Below are 19,215 nucleotides of genomic sequence, written 5' to 3' on the forward strand. Positions count from 1 at the left end.
TGAAAAAAACACAGTGTTTCATATACACAGAGTTTTTCACAATATCCCTAATTTATTCTGAGAAGTGTTTTTTCTGTTGAAAGACTAAAACGTTTTTGAAAGAAGACAAATTGTCATGGTGGCCTGCCAGTTACTCTCCCCCTCCCCCACCTTCTCTGCCTTTGACGCGACCAGCTGTTCTCACTCACCTCATCACTGCTGCAGCCTTCTTAAGGAGTCTGTGGATCTTCAGCCGACGCCAGTTCGTTGTTCCTCCCATGGTGCTTAGTCTGACCTATCTTTGCTCCTGTTTATTGCCAAGTTTCATGTCTTTAATTATTCCTCTCGATCTGCCTCAGGAATTATCCACTCTGATACTCACCTGGTCGCAGTCCTCTGGTCACTCGTGCTTCGCTCCTGGATCTCCTCGTCAAGACGCCTCCAGCCAGCTGACGCTCCACCTTCTGGGAAGACACCAACACTCATCTTCAGCCAAATTAAAATCTACTTCAGACTTATCTCCTGTCCGAGTCTCCTTCCGGGTTCCAGCACTTGGGTCATTCAGAATCTGCGTCATATCATGACACAAATGCCTTAACATGTTACAAATAAAATAAAGTATAATCAATGTGCTGGAAGTGGACTTAGGTTTCAGAATACCAAGGTTGTTTGTGTAGTTGCAAAGTTTTAGGCTTTTTTGGAACAAAAACAGCTAACATCTGTTTGGATTTTGGAAAAAATGAATTTACGTATCTGGTTCTGGTTTTCAAGTATATTTTAGGGTAAATTATTTTTAATTACTTCCGTGGATGACACAGTGCAGCTTGCTGCTAACAGTGATTAGGAAACTGGGTGTTCAGGGTGGAAGCTGCAAGGCAGTTGACCTCAATGATAATAACCATGGTTGCATCTGCAAAAAGAATCTATTATTGAATCTATTATTTTCATCAGTGTTCCTGAATGCAGTGGCATCATGCAGTCATCTGCAGGAGTTCATATGCAATGGCTTTAACATCTGGGGCTAATGCAAAGGTTTTTTTGGTAGCACTGACGATTTCCTAAACCATGGGCCTGTTGGACTCATTTGGGGCTGGGGGGGGGCACAAATTGAGGCAAATAAAGTTAAATGTGATCCAGATTGACAGGTCAAAGAGGCAATTACAGCCGTAAAGTTAAAGCCATCAGGCTGTGTTTTTTCTGGAATCAGATCAGTCATAGGCAGTCTGTTTTTTTAGTTCTCAGCCATAAAGTTTACATCTTTAAGAAAGTTTTATTGGTTTTGTGAAAGATGCCAAATTCTCAAGAAACTCTTAAGTGGGGAGCCATTTCATCAAAATTTAAAGCAGAAAAAAAGCCTAATTCTGTCATGTACTGAAGAAAGATCACATTCATTTATGCCTTAAAAAAGGTGTAGACTACTTTGCCCGAAGTCTGTAAAAGTAAAATTGACGGGACAGTGAAACTTTTGCACAGCTGTGTGGGATTTTAGACCGTGAACTCTTTTTAAGAAGAGGAGATGATTTGTACAGATGCTCCGGAGGTCAAATCGGGGCAAGAAGTGCAGCTCCAAAGGCTCCTAAATATTAGTTTTTGTCTCAGATCAGAAAAGTTACATAACTATAACCAGATAGATTTCAGCCTGAACCCTAATCAGTTTCCGCTTTCTTATTTCCCACCATCAGGCTGCAGAGGAAGACTGCTGCTAGTGCCACCCACCGACAGTCAGCATGAAACAGCCAGGAGGCCGTGAGGAGGCGGGGTTTGCTGAGTCTTTGCCGAGTATGAAAGCCTCCATCGAAGCGGTTCAGAATTATATGACAGCTGCTTGATGCATTCAGATATGTGCACGAGTCAAGCCCATCAATTACAAAAACCATGACAGAGAAGAGAAGTGTTTTAAGTCATTTGGAATACAGTGTCTTCTCGCTTGTTGCAGGGAATACATACTAAAAATAACCCGCGATAGGTGAATCCACAGAGTGGGATTACAGATGTTATGAGACTGTAAAACTTCTCACTACACTCTTTATATACTATTCTCAGACAGAAATGAACATATTCACACTTTTTCTCTTGTTGAAACTTTCAAAGTTCAAACCTTCGAGAAAAAAAGTCCAGGATTATAGAATTAAAAAAATCGATTGAGGATTTATGTAACTCTGGCAAACTGATCACATTCTGTAAAGGAGACACGGCATGGAAGAAATTAATTAACAAGGTCACCGGCCAATTAGGACGCACAACAGACCGCCCTGTTGTGAAGAAAGGTGAACATCAATGTGTTGAGAGAACACCGTTTTAGATCTATACAAAACATTTTATCCCTTTGTTGTTATTAAGTGTATTTTGGTGAGAAGTTGTACATTTTTCTTCATATTTTGAAAAAATCTTAGATTTTGACTAAACAGCTCCTACACTACAAAAGAGAGACACCCCTGGATGTTACTTTCAGCCTTAGAAATGTTCATTTTGGAGCTGGGATCCAAAAGTCCTTTTTTATTAGAACGGTGGTTTATTGGTGAGCCTGTCAGGTCAACAAACTGCAGAAAGCAGGTTAACTGAATGTAGGAAAAATCTGTTACTAATGTTTCTAAAATAAAAACACCAACTAAAGGCAAAGGTGAATAAATTAAAAAGAAATGAATCAAATCCAATCAATCCAATCCAAGATCCAATCCTCAAACTTTAGGAGTGCAGAAACAAAAAGTACAAGAAAAGAGAGGTCAGCAGAACTAAAGGGAACAGCTCAATAAGAAGCAAGAGGAGTTCTGGCAGACAATTCACAAAGAGTTAAAGTATTTATAGTGAGAACTCTGTCCTACCTGTCAATCTTTTGTTAAACAAAAGTGTGAAGCAATGAAAATCTCATTCATTCATTCATCTTCTTTACCGTTTATTCCCTTTCGGGGTCACGGGGTTGCCGGAGCCTATCCCGGCCACATGCAATGAAAATCTCTTTTTTCTTAAAAAATAGGGAATCTGTGAATCAGAGACCTTTTGTAAGTACAAGCCTGTGTGCTGCAATAGAGCCAAAACAGGGAAAAAGCAACATTGCAAACATAATGCAACACAATCCACAAAAACCTGTTTTAGTGTTCGCTCTAGTGCAGGATTTGAAAAATAGAATTTTGGAAATATAATTGAACACAGTCCTGTGACTTAAATACCCAATGAGAATTGTGTTTTTGGTCTTTTTAACATGTTCTTGTAGCATCTTTTAAAAAAAAAAAAAGCTTAAAATTGCGTTACCGAGTATTTTTTTTATCAAATCAGGAGCAGATAAAATAAATGTCGATTGAAGAAGCTGTTATTTGTCATGTAGAGGCTACAGTCAGCAGGCCAAGGTCTCCCTGCTCTGCTGCACTCTGATAGATGAACTTCCAAACACATAGATCCATGATCGTCTTTGTTTTCCTCATCTGAGCTGGAATCTGGGTCTAAATTGTACGACTGTATAGTTCCAATATCAACATTTTTATTGCACTGCTAATGTTAACTTGGGGTTGTGAGGGGCTGTAAGCTACCAGAAAAGAGTGTAAACAGATGGATGATGGGAAGGGGGTGGGCTCACTATGCTCCAATGGTCCCGCCCACAGCTCAGAGGTAAATTTCTAATGATTTTGGCTTAAACAGCATCATCATATTTAAAAGACCACTGGGAAGGCTTTAACCAAATAAGTCAAAATATAATTGGTGTGGGACTTTAAACACAAAGCTGTTGTTTGTAATAATATATGATTCAGAGTAAACATTAGAACAGAAGTGTGTGAATGTGTGTGTGCATGGGTGAATGGGACTGTGACTGTAAAGCGCTTTGGGCCTTCGAAAGAGGGTAGAAAGCGCTATATAAGTATACGCCATTTACCATTTGTTTTCCTCTGGAGCCCACTGTGACGGCGTCTGTGGCCTCCGTGCCTCACAGAATAAGAACATGCAGCATTCATCCTGAGCTCAGGGAAAGTTGGTTTGATCTTTGCTAATGTGAGCCTCCAGCCAGTTAACATTGACTCAATGACAGTGTTCAACATGACTTTTTAGTCAGAGCTGCTTTGATGAGGTTGGTGAAGCCACAGAGGGAGAGTCTCAGCAGTAGTTGGTGGTTGTTGTGACAAATAATAAGCAATTGGAGCTTTTTTTTTCCAACGTAAAGAGAGACTTGTGGTAAGTAATGATGTCAACATGGCTTTCTCAGGCCATAAGGATTCATGTAACCCTTGTGCTATCCTAGGCACTTTAACATTGGGAGTTGGGTCATCTAGACCCACTAGACAGTGCTCTGAACCTTTTCTCTTCAATGATTTGTGATCTTCACTGGTTTTTCATGGATTACATGAAATCTTTCCACCTGTATCCACCTTTGTCATGGTAGGGAGAACACGTACATGTAAAGGAGGGGGTCATAGGATAGCACAAGGGTTAAGAAGAAATTGTGTTTGAAAACCAAAGAAACCCTTTTCTTGTAGGCAGTTTTGCTCCTTTACAGGGGCAGTGAACACTCGAAATGTCAACATTGGGGTTTTTCAGTTAGTCCAAAACATCATAATGTTATATCAAACTTTCATGTCACTATTTCTGTTCATTATGCTTTGTGAAAATAGTTTGTGGTGTGGACTTGAGGTGTGCTCCAGGGATCGATCCTGGGACCCCTTCTGTTCAACCTCTACATGCTGCCACTAGGGCAGTTAATACGCAGCAATAACATATCTTATCACAACTATGCAGATGATACTCAGATCTATGTGTCACTGAAAACTGGTGAATATGGGCCGGTGGATTCACTCAGCCACTGCCTCCTACAGATCAGTGCGTGGATGCAGAACAACTTTCTCCAGCTAAAGTCAAACAAGACCGAAGTTATTATTTTTGGCCCACAGAAACAAAGAGAAAGTGTCAGCAGCTACCTTCATTCTCTGTCTCTTAAACCCTCAAATCAAGTCAGAAATCTAGGGGTAATCATGGACTCTGACCTGAACTTTAACAGCCATATCAAGTCAGTAACATCAGCGGCATTTTACCATCTGAAAAACATTGCCAAAATCAAAAACATAGTGTCAAAGCCAGACCTGGAGATACTTATTCATGCATTTGTCTCCAGTAGGTTAGACTACTGTAACGGCCTGCTCACTGGCCTCTCCAAACGAGCTGTAAAACAGCTTCAGTACATCCAGAATGCTGCTGCTCGAGTCCTGACCAGAACCAGGAAGTATGATCACATTAGTCCTGTGCTCAGGTCTCTGCACTGGCTCCCTGTACCTCAAAGAATAGACTTCAAAGCAGCTCTGCTTGTGTACAAGTCTCTCCATGGCCACGCACCAAAGTACATCTCTGACATGTTAGTGCCATATGAACCATCTCGTACTCTGAGGACCTCAGGGGCCGGCCTCCTGTTGATTCCCAGAGTCAGAACTAAACAAGGGGAATCAGCGTTTCAATATTCTGCAGCTAAAATCTGGAACAGCCTCCCTGAAATCGTAAGACAGGCCTCTTCTGTGTTCATGTTCAAATCTAGACTTAAAACATTTCTGTTTAGCCGTGTATATGACTGAAAGGTCCTATCTGCACTTTTCTTTCCTTTCCTTCCTTTATTTTTAAATCACTTTTCAAATTTTTTCTTTTCTTTTAAAGTAAATTTTTCATTGATTATTTCTATGATGTATTGTGATTTTAATGCATTTTTCTGTTTTGTGAAGCACCTTGAATTACTTTGTGTACGAATTGTGCTATACAAATAAACTTGCCTTGCCTTGCCTTGCCATGAGCAAATTATTTCAATCAACAAGAAAATAGAAATAATCTGTATTTTCATGAACGCGTACTGAAGTTTGAGAGGCAGTCAAGAGAAACGAGTGCTCAAGGAAGTTTCTCCGAGCATCATGGGAAGTCTTGGTCTTTGCACACAATCAGCTGTTAGTCACATGATCATTGACAGGGTTCTTATGGTGGCCCCAAGCAGACCTGAATGGCAAGGACCAGATTGTTTTCTCAATTCCTCTTTCTAACAGCATTTTTGAGTAAAAATGTTGTCCCCGGCACATACCAACAAACTCACCAAAGTTTCCATACACTTAGTACCCAGTGAAAATGAACTTTGGGCACAGTGAATGATGCCCCCCCAAAAAATGATGATATCACAGCTGAGTAAAACATTGAAAAATATGATATACATCTACACCTGACAGTAATGATGATAAACTTCCAGCATCCTTCCACCATTCTGCCACTAATTCTGTAATCATCCTTCAGCTTCCTTAAAACTGCGTTTCTGAGTATTTATATTTTGAACTTGTTGTGAATCAGGGGCAGATATAAAATAAGTGTTTGAAAAAGCATGTATGTGTGACGTATAGAAGTGTCAGTCGGTGGGCCTAGGTTCCCCGCTTCGCTTCATTCTGATCATCCACTTGCAGACAAGTAGATCCATGAACGTCTTTGTTTTCCTCGTCTGAGCTGGACTCTGGATCTAAACTGTACGACTCTGATCTCTGATGGACATTTTTGTGGCTTCACTAATGTTATGTTGGTGGTATGAGGGGCTGTAAGCTAGTGTAAAGAAAGGGTTAATGGGAAATGAGGGCAGGCTCACTCCATGCCAATAGTGCCGCCCACAATTCAGAGGTGAATTTCTGCCACAGTGCAGAAACTATGTCCTAAAAAAACGACACATTTTTTTTAATTTGAGCTAAAAATGCTATAATCATAATTATGACTACTGGGGACACTTTTACAATAGATCAAAAGATGATCAGAGTGGGACTTTAATATGTAAAAGTTACTGAAAAGAGAAGGACAATTACCATATCAATGGTGAGCAATTAACAACACCCAGTGTGGGCCCTTGGGCAAGGCCCTTAAAGCTACTGCCTACCACTGGTGTGTGGATGTGCATGAATGTCCCGGTGATGGTCAGAGGGGCCGTAGGCGCGAACTGGCAGCCACGCCTCTGTCAGTCTGCCCCAGGGCAGCTGTGGCTACATCAGTATTTACTATCACCAAGTATGAAAGAGGAGTGAATAAATAATGGAAACACTAAATCCAATGCATTATTATTATTAAAAATGTTTAACATAGAGACTTGTGTTATTTTCACAAATATGTTCCGTCTTTGTCTTTGCTGTTATTTGCGTTTATAATTCCAAATAATTGTCTAAATGTTGTTTCTCTGAAGTGCCTTCCATCAGAACAGTGGCCTCCTGACCCTGAAGGTGACAAGGGGACATTCCTGCCCAGGTTAGCACAAGGCTCTTCAGTGTGCCAAGGAAGCAGTGATGAGGAAAGGACAGGTGTCTTTATCACCAGCACACAGCTGTATTCATAAATCAAGAGCAACTAAGACCCCAGCAACCACAAGTGAGGTAGCGGGCCTGTTTTTAGAGTAACACCAAAGGGTGAACGTTCCTAGTGCAGGGATAAGGCATAAGCATGACGCGCCGGGCCACGCTGTGCAAAACCGCAATACCAGCCCCTCATCACAGCCATGCAGAGGGGGGGAACATGATCAGGCTGAGGACAGGGGGGCTTAGACAGACCAAAGCGGAAGCACTCTTCATGTCAGGCTATTAATTCTACAGGGAACCAAATAATCCACAAACATTCATGAAACAAAAATGCAGAAGAAATGCGTCATCAAAAACATGTGTAAAGATGTAGCAGGCAGTGTCTCGTTCCTAAAATCACAAGTCTTACATCAACATCAGGTGCTGCAACGAACACAAGAATACTTGTTTATTCCTAAACCATTTAAAAAAGACTTGACGAGGATAATTTTTTAAAAAAAACGTATCCCCATTGGCATTTTTCATCAAACATATAGCTTTTATTTTGAAGAAATCCTTAAAAAACATCGAACCTTTAACACCAAAACTTTCTTTTTTTATTTTTCGAGTGAGATTGCACCGACTTTTCTTATTTTGGTTTCTTTAGGCGCTTTCTGTCATTGAAAAAAATGAGTTAAAAAATAATTCTAGGGCTAACAGGGAATCTGATTAGATAGACGTTCTTTGTAGTTGAGATTAAAAGTAAGCCAAAACGACCAAGCCAAGGAAGAAGTTCTTCTGAACGCTTTATTCAAAAATATTTGACCTGTTTTTTCTCTTACTGGTCAGAAAAAATAATGCGTATCTGACATCAAAGACCCTTTGACCCCAGACTCCTTTGAAAAGTTGTGTTTTTGTTGTTTTTAACATCTTGTGACATTTTTGTGGTGATGGAGGAATTTAGGATTAAAATAGCATCTCTTCAGTTTTTCTTTTTTCAAATTGTGAATCAGCACCAGATGAAGAGATGCTGTTTGAAAGAGAGTTGGAATCTGGATCTGAACTGCACAGCTGGATAGCTCCAGTATTGTTATTTTTGTTGCACTGATAATGTTAGCTTTTGAGGGGCTTTAGAGAGTGTAAACAGATGGGCGACGGGAAATGGGGCAGCGTTAGTCTGCCTCAACAGTCCAGCCCACAACTTAAAGGTGAATTTCTGATGAACTCCTGCTGCTCTGCAGAAACTATGTCTTGGAAAACAACACAGGCTTTGATTTTGGCTAAAAAGGTTAAATCGTAATTAAAAGACCGCTGGGACACTTAATAGAATAAAAGATGATGGGGCAGGACTTAAAAATGAGCAGATTCATTTTCAAAGGTTTTGGTCAGTTATATCAGCCTCCCAGCTGTCACTAAAAAAGACGAGATCATTGTTTCTTAGCACCTTTTAAAGTAAGATGGTTGAAAAACCTGCGACAAAGATAAAAACAAATTAAGTTATGATCTTCATTCATGGGCCTATACAATGCTTCTTAAGCCTTTTAAAGTAAACAATACCCATATATATAATATATAACCTTTGGCACACAAAAGAACAGTTTTTTTTATTAAATATTAGCTATTTTCAAGAGCTTTTTTCCAACCCGGAAGTAAGATGACTGGATCTCTGAGGCTCCGCCTTCCTCTTTGTGTGTGTGCCACCCATTTCATGACGTTAGCCTAGAGTCAGCCTCAGCCATGTGTCTGCATTTCTTCCACAAAAACAAACAACATCCAAACATTTGCAAAGATGAATGTGCATTTTGTGCATAGAAAAGGAAAGTGTTTAGCCGATCACTGCTAGTTCCACGGAGAAAAGTGGGTGTGTGTGTCATCCTGGGGGCGGGGCTGGCAGTGCAGACTCTTTCTTGTAAGGACTGTTCTCACTGGTCTACGCTAAAATGTGAGAACCCGCTCATTTTGGGGGATTGGAAGGGGGTGGTGCTCAGAAATGCTTGAATGGAAACAGCTTTGGGGTTTTATTTTTGTGGGGAACGAACGATAGAATACACTTAAAGGCTGAAAAACTGATTTTGCATGATTTAGGCCCTCTAAAACTATGGGGTATTTAGGTTGGGGTTTGTAATATTGTTTCAGTTTGTTGTTACCTTCTGTTCCAGCTCCTTGTCTCCTGGTTTTTTTTCTTACACTTAATTTTCTCTCTCACCTGTCATCGTAATGGGTACACCTGTGTTCACTTAAGTCACCAGTCCACCTGCATATAGTCCGTGTTTTTCCTCCACTCATTGCGAGATCGTTTTGTGCTGCTTCTCGAGTCTCATGAGAAATCTAGCCTTGGTTTTCATTAAGTTTAAGTGCTGAATTAAAGACTGTTGTTTCTGCATTCCTGTATCCTAGGCTCGTTTCCGCTACGGGATCCTGACAAAAACAGCTTTCTATGATTTTCCCAACACACATTTTGCTTGCAGCAGAGCTTTTAACACAGCCAATTAAAAAAAAAATCTATGCATTTAATTTTAGTGTAAAATCTTTCATAATATCTAGTAAAATTAAATAAACCAATGTTTTAAGCTCTACCATCCCAGAGCACAGTATTATCAATTGGCCCTTAACACCTCATAAATTGACCGGAGGGCTTAGGTGCTCTGATCAGGGCCTAATGGACGGTGATGATGACTTTTAGTTCATAAAATGTGATAAATGAACAGCTGTACACCTTTTTAGAAGACATAGTCCACAGTCTTCAAAGTAAAGCTGAGGAGTGAATGATGATCAAAATCCTTCAAGTAATAAAGGTTAAGCAGTAAGTGGAGGCTTTCCTCCACTGCACCTCCTCTCTTCATCAAATAAAGCAAATGTTTCTCAACTTTTCTGCTTAAAGCTCTAACTCTGGATAAAACGCTGAACTCTAGCCCCTTGAGTGAATTTTCCCAGGTATTGTTTGTAAATGCAGCACACCCTATGTGGCCTTCAAAGACATGCCCGTGAGGAGCCTGGCATGCTGGATAAGCTTTGAAACTTAACACTGTTTTGTGATGTTGTTGTGGCGACTGTCCAATGTGACGCACTCATTAACAAGTACCCCCAAACACAGGAGCCCCAAGAGGAGGAAGAGTCGAACCTTACTGATTAGCAAACTTTAAGTGTGCCCGTAAACGTGTTTATGTGATTCCATCAGAGGAAGAACGGTGACCACGGACTTTGGGTTGGCTCTTTACATCAGGGTAATTTCTTCTTCTGAGTTCAGAATTAACATGAACACTTACTGTTAGGCTCTGCTACTTTTACTTTAGAATACTTTTGGAAATCTTGCTAAAGTCCCACTCCGATCATCTTTTGATCAATTCTCAAAGTATTCCCAGTGGTCTTTTAACCCTTACGCTATCCTATGGGGTTAAGATGACCATTAACGTGTTCTTCCTACCATGACAAAGGTGGATAAAGGTGGAAAGATTTCATGTAATCCATGGACACCAGTGAAGATCACAATTCATTGAAGAAAAAAGGTTCAGCGCACTGTCTAGTGGGTCTAGATGACCCAACTCCCAACGTTAAAGTGCCTAGGATAGCCCAAGGGTTAATTATGATCATGTGGTTTTTTGACAAAATCAAAACCTCTGTGCTGTTTTTTAGGACATAGTTTCTGTAGAGCAACATGAGTTCATTAGAAATCTACTGTGAGTTGTGAGCAGGAATGGTGGCACAGAGTAAGTCTGCCCCCATATCAACCATCCGTTTACACTCTCTCCTGCTAGCTTACACCCCTCACAACCCCAAGCTAACAAAAGCGGAACAAAGAAATGAATAAATGAAATTTTAATCTATATTTTCTTTATATATGTCTTCCATCATCAGATTAATGCTACAAGAACAGGTTAAAAACTAACATGATTAATGTTATAAAATTCAGTTAGGTGTATGTGAAAGAAGCATCATCTTGATTCCTTGATGCCTTCTGTTGTTATGAACAGTGTTGAGATGTGGAGTTCTGCAGGAGTAAAAAGTAAATTTATAAATAATTCAGCACAATTCTGATGTCCAACAAAAATCAACATTTAACAGCTTTTTTCTGGCCACTTCTATGAAGCCATGCAGCTGCTTTCTGTACATTACAGCACATACATTTTACTTTAATTATGAAGCATTTTATTTCACAAATTGTTCATCTTTACACATTGGAATTGTAGATAACAGTAGCGTTTGAAATCATGTGTAACCCTTGTGCTATCCTAGGCCCTTTAACATTGGGAGTTGGGTCATCTAGACCCACTAGACAGTGCTCTGAACCTTTTTTCTTCAATGATTTGTGATCTTCACTGGTGTCCATGGATTACATGAAATCTTTCCACCTTTATCCACCTTTGTCATGGTAGGGAGAACACGTCAAAGTAAGGGTGGGGTCATCTAAGATAGCACAAGGGATAAATAATGTGTAATGGTTTTCAGGTGTTGGTCATCTTTTAAACCAAGTCTCCTCATTATTTTATGCAAAACTAAAAACCTGACCATAACGACTGGACTAGGACTGGACTGGACTAGCAGTGACAACACACAGACTTCCATTGCATGCTGCTCTGCATCCAGGTCAATGCCACGCACAGCAGTAGCTTAATTAGGTAGCACTGAGTAAACGCTTTCACAGGCTGCCTCCTGCCTCACTGCTGCTGCTGGGAACATGGATATTTGGCCTGTCTACAAACATCTGTATTTGTACGAGCACAGTTCTGTATGTCACAGCTCTAAATTCCTTTTTTTTTCTTTTGCATTTACCGGAGTCAGAGCACTTTGCCAACCCATGGTGCTGCGTATTCTGATTTATGAGCATGACTTCTTTTCCAGATGGATTTTTGACTGCTTGAGGATCTTACCTGCTAAAGTTCTGGCCACTGCTCTAAAGGCTGGAGCAGCCTCAAACCACTCCTTCAAAGTGAACGTGCTTCGCCCTTGTTGACCAGCAACTGCTGCTGCAGGGTGGTGGATAATTTAGGGCGATGAATCCTTAAGTGCCTCTATCACGGAGACGGTGGGAGGTATATGACGGATCAACTTTCACAAAAAGCAGATGTTTGAGGCAGGAGATGAAAGACTGGTAGCTCTTAAATCATATAGGCTGCAATATGTAACAAAAATAACTAAAGTGTAACTTGTGAATAGTTTCTTTTTAATTAGTTACATTGTAATGTATACCATTTCCTAAACACTGTAACAGTTTAGTGAGTTTTCATTCTGGGTTCTGTTCAAACTCAGACACCATCAGTCCAACATTTACCGGTAGGTTCAAAGATGGGGCATCGTATCATTTTTTCAAACCAACAACTAATTTAAAAACTATTTGCCCCATCCTAGTTATAAAATTGGTAAAAGAAGAGGCACCCCTGGCGGGTTTGACGCCCCGGGGCAAAAGACTGGATGCCCCACCCCTCCCATCCCCTTTTCCTGCATACAAACACAAGAAAAAAATACATTATTTAACTCTATTAATTATATAAGTAAGATAAAAAAAAAATTGTTGAATTTACAATTAGGATGTAGTGTGTAGTTATTTCACACTTAACCGGCATCAGTTTGTGTTTAGTTTTTGAAGGCTGGCTGGCTTCTGGTCAAAAGTTTCACATTTTTCTGTCTTTTTTTTCTTGAATTGCTTACAACCCTGACACCAATTATGAATGAATAAATTCCTGTCATTTCTGTTGGCTTCATGGATGAATAGCAATGGAAACTGAAAGGCATATTCTTCTGTTTTTGTGCTTAAAAGTAACATAAAACTGAACAAATAAAGACAAACGATTGTGTAGATTACATCTAAAGCATTGACTGTATGTGAAAATGGCAGAACAGCTTAGATGAAATCCACCAATAAGCTGAATAACAAGACGTGTCTAATTAAGGTCAAACCTTCCATGTGACAAATGTTGCTCTAAATTTTACCCCTCCAACAGTAAATTTGGTCGTATTGGGCGCCTAGCGAGTGTTAATTTTGGACACTGCCTTTGTCCCTTTATCCTTGGAATGTTTTTCTTCCTCTTCTCCTCTTTTGTTTCTAAAACCCAGCCAGCAAGGCCAAGTGGGCCCCATATGGTTTAAAAGTGGGCGGAAACTGTGGGCCCCAGATAGGTTTCTCTGCAGTTTCCATGGTGGCCCCTCCTGTGTTTGCCCACATTGCCGTAAGTGGAATCTCAGTGGGCTGGCTCACTACGCTAGCCAGCCGCCCGATGGACAACTGAGCTGTCCGACGGGCGGCGGTAGCCAGCATCACCTTCAACTAAACATTCTAACCAGGCCTTGTTTTGGTTCCATGAACTGTAGACTGCAAATATTGCGCTGGATAATTTCTGAGCCACACTCGTTTCAGTTTCTGAACTCCAAGGTCATCTGGACCTGATGAGTCAGTCCGAGTGCTGCTGCTGTCGTGTAGCGCTGAACACTCTGAAAAGTGGACAGGCGGAGCTGATGTGCTCGCCGCCATGGCCCTTTGTTGAAAAAGTTTCATTATTTCAATTTTTAGCAATTTTAGGGTCCAACTTTTAAGTGATTCTTAGCAGCGCAAGGCTGTTTTTTTCTGCTTCAGAATCCACTGGAATTATTTTGGTTGCGTAAACAGTCGAACAGAATGTCACCATTGGAGCTAAAGCTCTGGTGTAAAAGGGTTAAGCATCTAGGCCAGGGGTGCCCAGCCTTTTTTAGCAAGTGAGCTAATTTTGAAATGACTGGTTCGAAATGATCTATCTACCTTATAAGGAAAAAAAAGGTCCATGGTTAGGAGTCGGATGCTGAATGCTCTCACCTTTCTGAAGTTTAGGAGGAACAAGAACTATACATCTACTTGCAGAACGTAGAGCTAGTCTAGTGTGAAAACACATTTGCAGTGTAATATTTAGAAGATGTTGTCTAATTGGCTGTCCTGCGTGTCAAAGTGTGATGATGATTGACTGATGGCCAATCTAAAAATATATATATTTTATATATATATATATATATATATATATATATATAATTAGCCCGCCTGCCAGTCTGTTTGATGCGTCACTAAGATCTTCCTATTGAAATATATTCAGTTGAACCCAACTTAAAATGCAAAAACTGTGAAAGAGATATATTTTCTGCAGCTTTTAAAATCTTATGAATGCCAGCTGCTTTTATCTGTTACAGGATTTTTCATTCAGTTTTTGATGGAACTGGAGCTGCACTGTGTGAAGTTTTATTCATCAGTCTAAGGCCATGCAGGGATCACACTGTTGCCTGTGCTTGAAACCATGCAACAGAAGAATCCTCCAACACCATGTCCACTTGACCTTTACGCTCTCTGGAGAGACGTTAAGCACACAGGTATATAACCACAGTAGGCTGTGGAAGAACGCCATCTTGTCTCTAATTAATCTGTGCTGTGAAAAGTAAAGTCTTTGAAAACAAGCTGTTGACACATCAGATGCTGCCCGAGAGCCAGAAAATCCGGCTGCAATTCAAAAATCTGTGACACTCAAAGAGTGTTGTCAAAGCACTCATCCTTAATTCAAATAGCCTAACTGGCGGTCTGTTTGCCTGCGTAATCTGCCCTCAGATCTGCTGCAGCCCTTAATGTGGCACTCTGCAGGAAGCAGATGAAGTAAACACAACACATCCTTCGTTTTAAGATCAGTGCAGTGGAATAAACAATCCCCGGCTCCCCAAAGGCACTCACGGTGGCATCATCGCATGAGGTAAATTCCACTTCATGTGACCGAGGAGGATTAGCGTGGTGTTAGTTTGTTATAAACATCAGAGAAATGGAAGCTGCTCTTCAGTTCTACGAACATGGCAAGTCAAAAAAAGTCACGTGGAAGATCAAGGGGAAGGTGGAACGTGGGAGGGTCTTAAGCAGCGCAGGCCTAAAAGCAGGTAGGAAATGTGACATTGAAAGTCACTCATTTGGAAGGCTGAGAAGGTCCAGTTTTAGCCTCATGGGCAAGATCAATCAAAGACAGTTTGATTAAAAGAGTAGAAACATATTTTTTAAAAGCCCTTTTGATCCTGAACAATTTCTATTCTCTTTTTTGTCAAGTTAAAAATGGTTATATAGTTTCTATTATAGCTTTTAAAGGTTTTCTAGTCAGGCCAAGCACCTGACCATGGATTTGGTTGTTATCACCGATTTGTTAGTGATTTAATTACAAAAATGTATTATCTTAAATGAATGCGAAATGTTTCTGTGAAAAAAAATTAAAAGAATTCACCCAAAAATTATTTGAACATGGTCAGATACGACTGTGACACTGAAAATAGGAAAAGAATAATGTTTGAAATACTTTACAAGGTGAGACGTAAAAATCAAAGAATACAATCATTTGAACAGCACTGTCTGTGCAACATTTAAAGCATTTATTTGTTGATATAGGTAAAAAACAAAGCTTCCTTCCTTACCTTAAAATGTTGCATTTCAGATTGCTGGTGTGGTCACGCTTAATGTCAAAAAACAGGAATTCAGATGGCAGTTTTGAGCTTAACCTTTGAAGTTATAAATTACTGTGACAGACCAAAGCCAAATGGGTTTGTAAAGCATCAAAGGGAGCAGGAAAAGCAGGGATTGAGAGCGGTATTAGGCAGCATAGAGAAATTAATTAGAGGTGTGAGGAGAACCAGTGCAGAACGAGCCGCTGTGTTGATGAGTTGCAGATGGCAGAGAGGTTCTGTTAATGCTGCCTTCACAGCGCTGTAAAGGTTCTCAGTGTTTTTTTTAATCAGGCAGAGGCTCCCAGTCTGAGTGCAAAACAAGAAACTGCCTACTGAATTTGGTCAAAGGATTGATTTTTGATGCTGCTGCTCTCTACTGCCAGTCACAGAACAAAATGGGATCCAAAAGTTGCTGCTAAAGATGCAAAGTTAAAGAAAACTTTTATAGAAAATCCATCCTGCGACCAGGTGAACCGTCATGAGCCACTGAAGAATTTGACACAACTGTGAATACACAAGTATTCACAACATGAGGCAAAAAAGTGATCCTGGAATGGACCCTATGCTCTGTATGAGCCCGGAAATCAGGATGTGAGAAAAAGAATCATCTGATTACTACATTTTCAAATGTCGAAGAACTGTGTGATAACAGAAAAAAAAAAAAACGTAGGCATGAATTTAGACAAAATACAATATAGTCATTTAATATGATTCAACGGTTCCTAGATTTACCTTTACTATAGATTATTTTGACCTACAATTTTAACAGAAATTTATATTTCAAATGATAAATAATATGCAATTCCATTTTTTTATGAATTTTAGATTTTCAAACTGACCACCCTCCTTAATCCGTTTACGCCAGAGCTTTAGCTCCAGTGTTTACATTCTTTTGACCATAAATCTTTAACCTTTCTCTAGAGGAATGCCATTCCAGCAGACTCTGAGGTAGAATCCGTTAATATGCAACACTTTACAGTAGTGAAGTGTTTACCTGATCAACGTAAATCAGCTAATACTGTTGAGTAAAAAGATAAGATAATCCTTTATTCGTCTTGCAATGGGGAAATTCCAGTGTTGCAGCAGCATTAGAGATAGAACTAGAATATGATTATGCTATAGTGTAAATGCTTTTTGCAGGATGTGGTTGCTGAAGATGCTGTAGCAATTTACTTTTTTTGCTGAAAATGCAAAAGCTGTTTGCAAATGCTAAATGTGCTAAAAGACTTTAAGTTTTCTTCAAGAACTACAATGGACTGCTGAAGTTTGCCAAAAGTTTTTTGAAAATTTGTAGGAAATTTGCTTAAAAAAAATCCTCCATAGATGCCAATTTTGCCAAAACCTTCAGTGTGTTGCTAAACAGTTAGCTAAACTCCAAAATAGCCTAAAAAGCCTCAAAAGATGCCAATCTATCCAAGAAAGCTAGCACGTTGCAAAAATATTATCTTAACTATAATTTTTTTTTAAAACCTCAGTAGATGTCAAACTAGCCAAACGTGCTTTTATATTGCTAAAATGTTTTCTTTACTCCAATTATCACAAAAACCTCAGTAGATGTCAAAGAAGTAAAAAAAAGCAAGCACATTGTTAAAATCAAAGTTTTACTCCAAATTAGCCCCAAAAAACCTCAGTAAATGTCAAATTAGACAAAAAAAAAGCTAGCATATTGCTAAAATATTAGCTAAATGCCAAATTAGCCAATAACAACCTCTGTAGATGGCAAATTGGCAAAATGAGCAATGATTATGCTATTACAGCTCAATGCAATATTATATAAAACCTACTGTAAAAGATGTAGACACATGAATCTCACATGACATGAAAATGCATACCAGCAGCTTCTTTCAATTTAGGAGGACCTAACATATAGAGTGGCACAGTGGTTAGTAGGGGTGTGTATTGGCAAGAGTCTGGCGATACGATACGTATCCAGATACGCGCCCTGCGATATGATACGTATCCCGATATTTTACCGAAACATGATTTCTTTCTGTTTTTTAAATATAACTTTGAAAAAACTCAACCTGAATTTTAATGTCTTCCACTGTCATAAAATGGTCAAATTCGGTTTAATGATAACAATGTTAAGCACTGTAATTGTATCCCATATATAAGTTGCGTTTACCAAAGGAAATTCATAGTGCTTTTATTTTGGTAAGTTAAAATATAGAAAGGGAACAGTCAACATTGTCTGATTTAAAATATATATATATATATATATTTTTTTAAGTGTAAGAAAAAACAAAGAATGAATGAGCCTTAACCAATAAGTTTCTATTGGGGAAATAAAATGCTGTTTATTTTCAGCATTATGTAGCTTCTCTAGTGCTTTTAAACAGTTCAGGAGCCTGAATTGTGCTTTAAATATAAAGGGTGGGGGACGCTGATCCCCACAATGTCAGCCTTTTTCAGAGCGTTGTACACATCCCTCTGATCCATCAGGTCCCTAAACTAGAATCCATTGCTTTGAGGTTCTGCAGAACTTTAGCCCTCTATGGCATGGCGTTGCCCTCAGGCAACAAACCACTATTTTGGCCCACACTCCACCCCTTTAATTTTTTTAAATCAAAACACTACACTGAAAGTCTGCTGATTTGTCTGTGACCAAAGAAATTTGAGCTGGGTGTGGCTTTGACCTTTCGTCTTGGGGTGAAACAGTCCTTTTTGGGACCACAGCCGACTTGGACACACTGCTAGCAGAAGGTAAGATAAATTTCACTTTTTAACATGTTTACATTTAAATTACTTTTTATAAAAAATATCTATGATGTGCATGAATAAGTAGAGAACCATATTTGATTGAGTAAAGATACTTTTTGTCTTCATTTATACACTAAAATGGCAGTTTTTCATTCGTTGCCTCAGGGCAACATTGTGCAGTTAGATCACTTTTGTGTGAACTATAACATGCTAATGGATGGAGATGTGCAGGGATGCATGGTTATCAACATAATCATTTTTTTGCTGTACTATCTACTATTATTCACAGGAAATGGATGCACAAACATTTTATCGGTCTAAGAAACATGATCAAGAGGTTAGGCTCATCCCTTCCGACAGTGAGGATAGTGAGCTCGAGGAGATTGACAGTGAGGAAGAGTGGACTCCAGAATCAGGTTTGAGGGAGAGTTAGGAGATCAGGGTTCAGTCAGCAGAGTAATATACTGTATGGAATGAACATATCTGTGCATGTGTGTGCGCGTGTGTGCATGCGTCTGTGTGTTTGTGCGTTTAGAGAGGTATTTATGACTTATTCTAATTTTATGCTTACTGGTTTCTTTTGAAAACATATAGCTGGCACACCTGATGACAATGAGTCACTGAATGAAGAAGAAAATGAGGATGAAGCATCACAGGAACATGTTCCACGCTTACCCCGATGGAGAACACCCCACAATGCCAACATCACTAATTACCCAGAATGGCAGGCCAGCCTTCCAAAATCAGACGATATCAAGTCCCCCTACGAATACTTCAAGATGTTTTTTTCTGAAGACATTCTGGAAGTAGTTGTAGAGCAGTCAAATTTATATGCCATTCAGTGTAACACCAACAA

The sequence above is a fragment of the Oryzias latipes genome, chromosome 15 (genome assembly GCF_002234675.1).
Source record: "Oryzias latipes chromosome 15, ASM223467v1".
NCBI lineage: Eukaryota > Metazoa > Chordata > Actinopteri > Beloniformes > Adrianichthyidae > Oryzias > Oryzias latipes.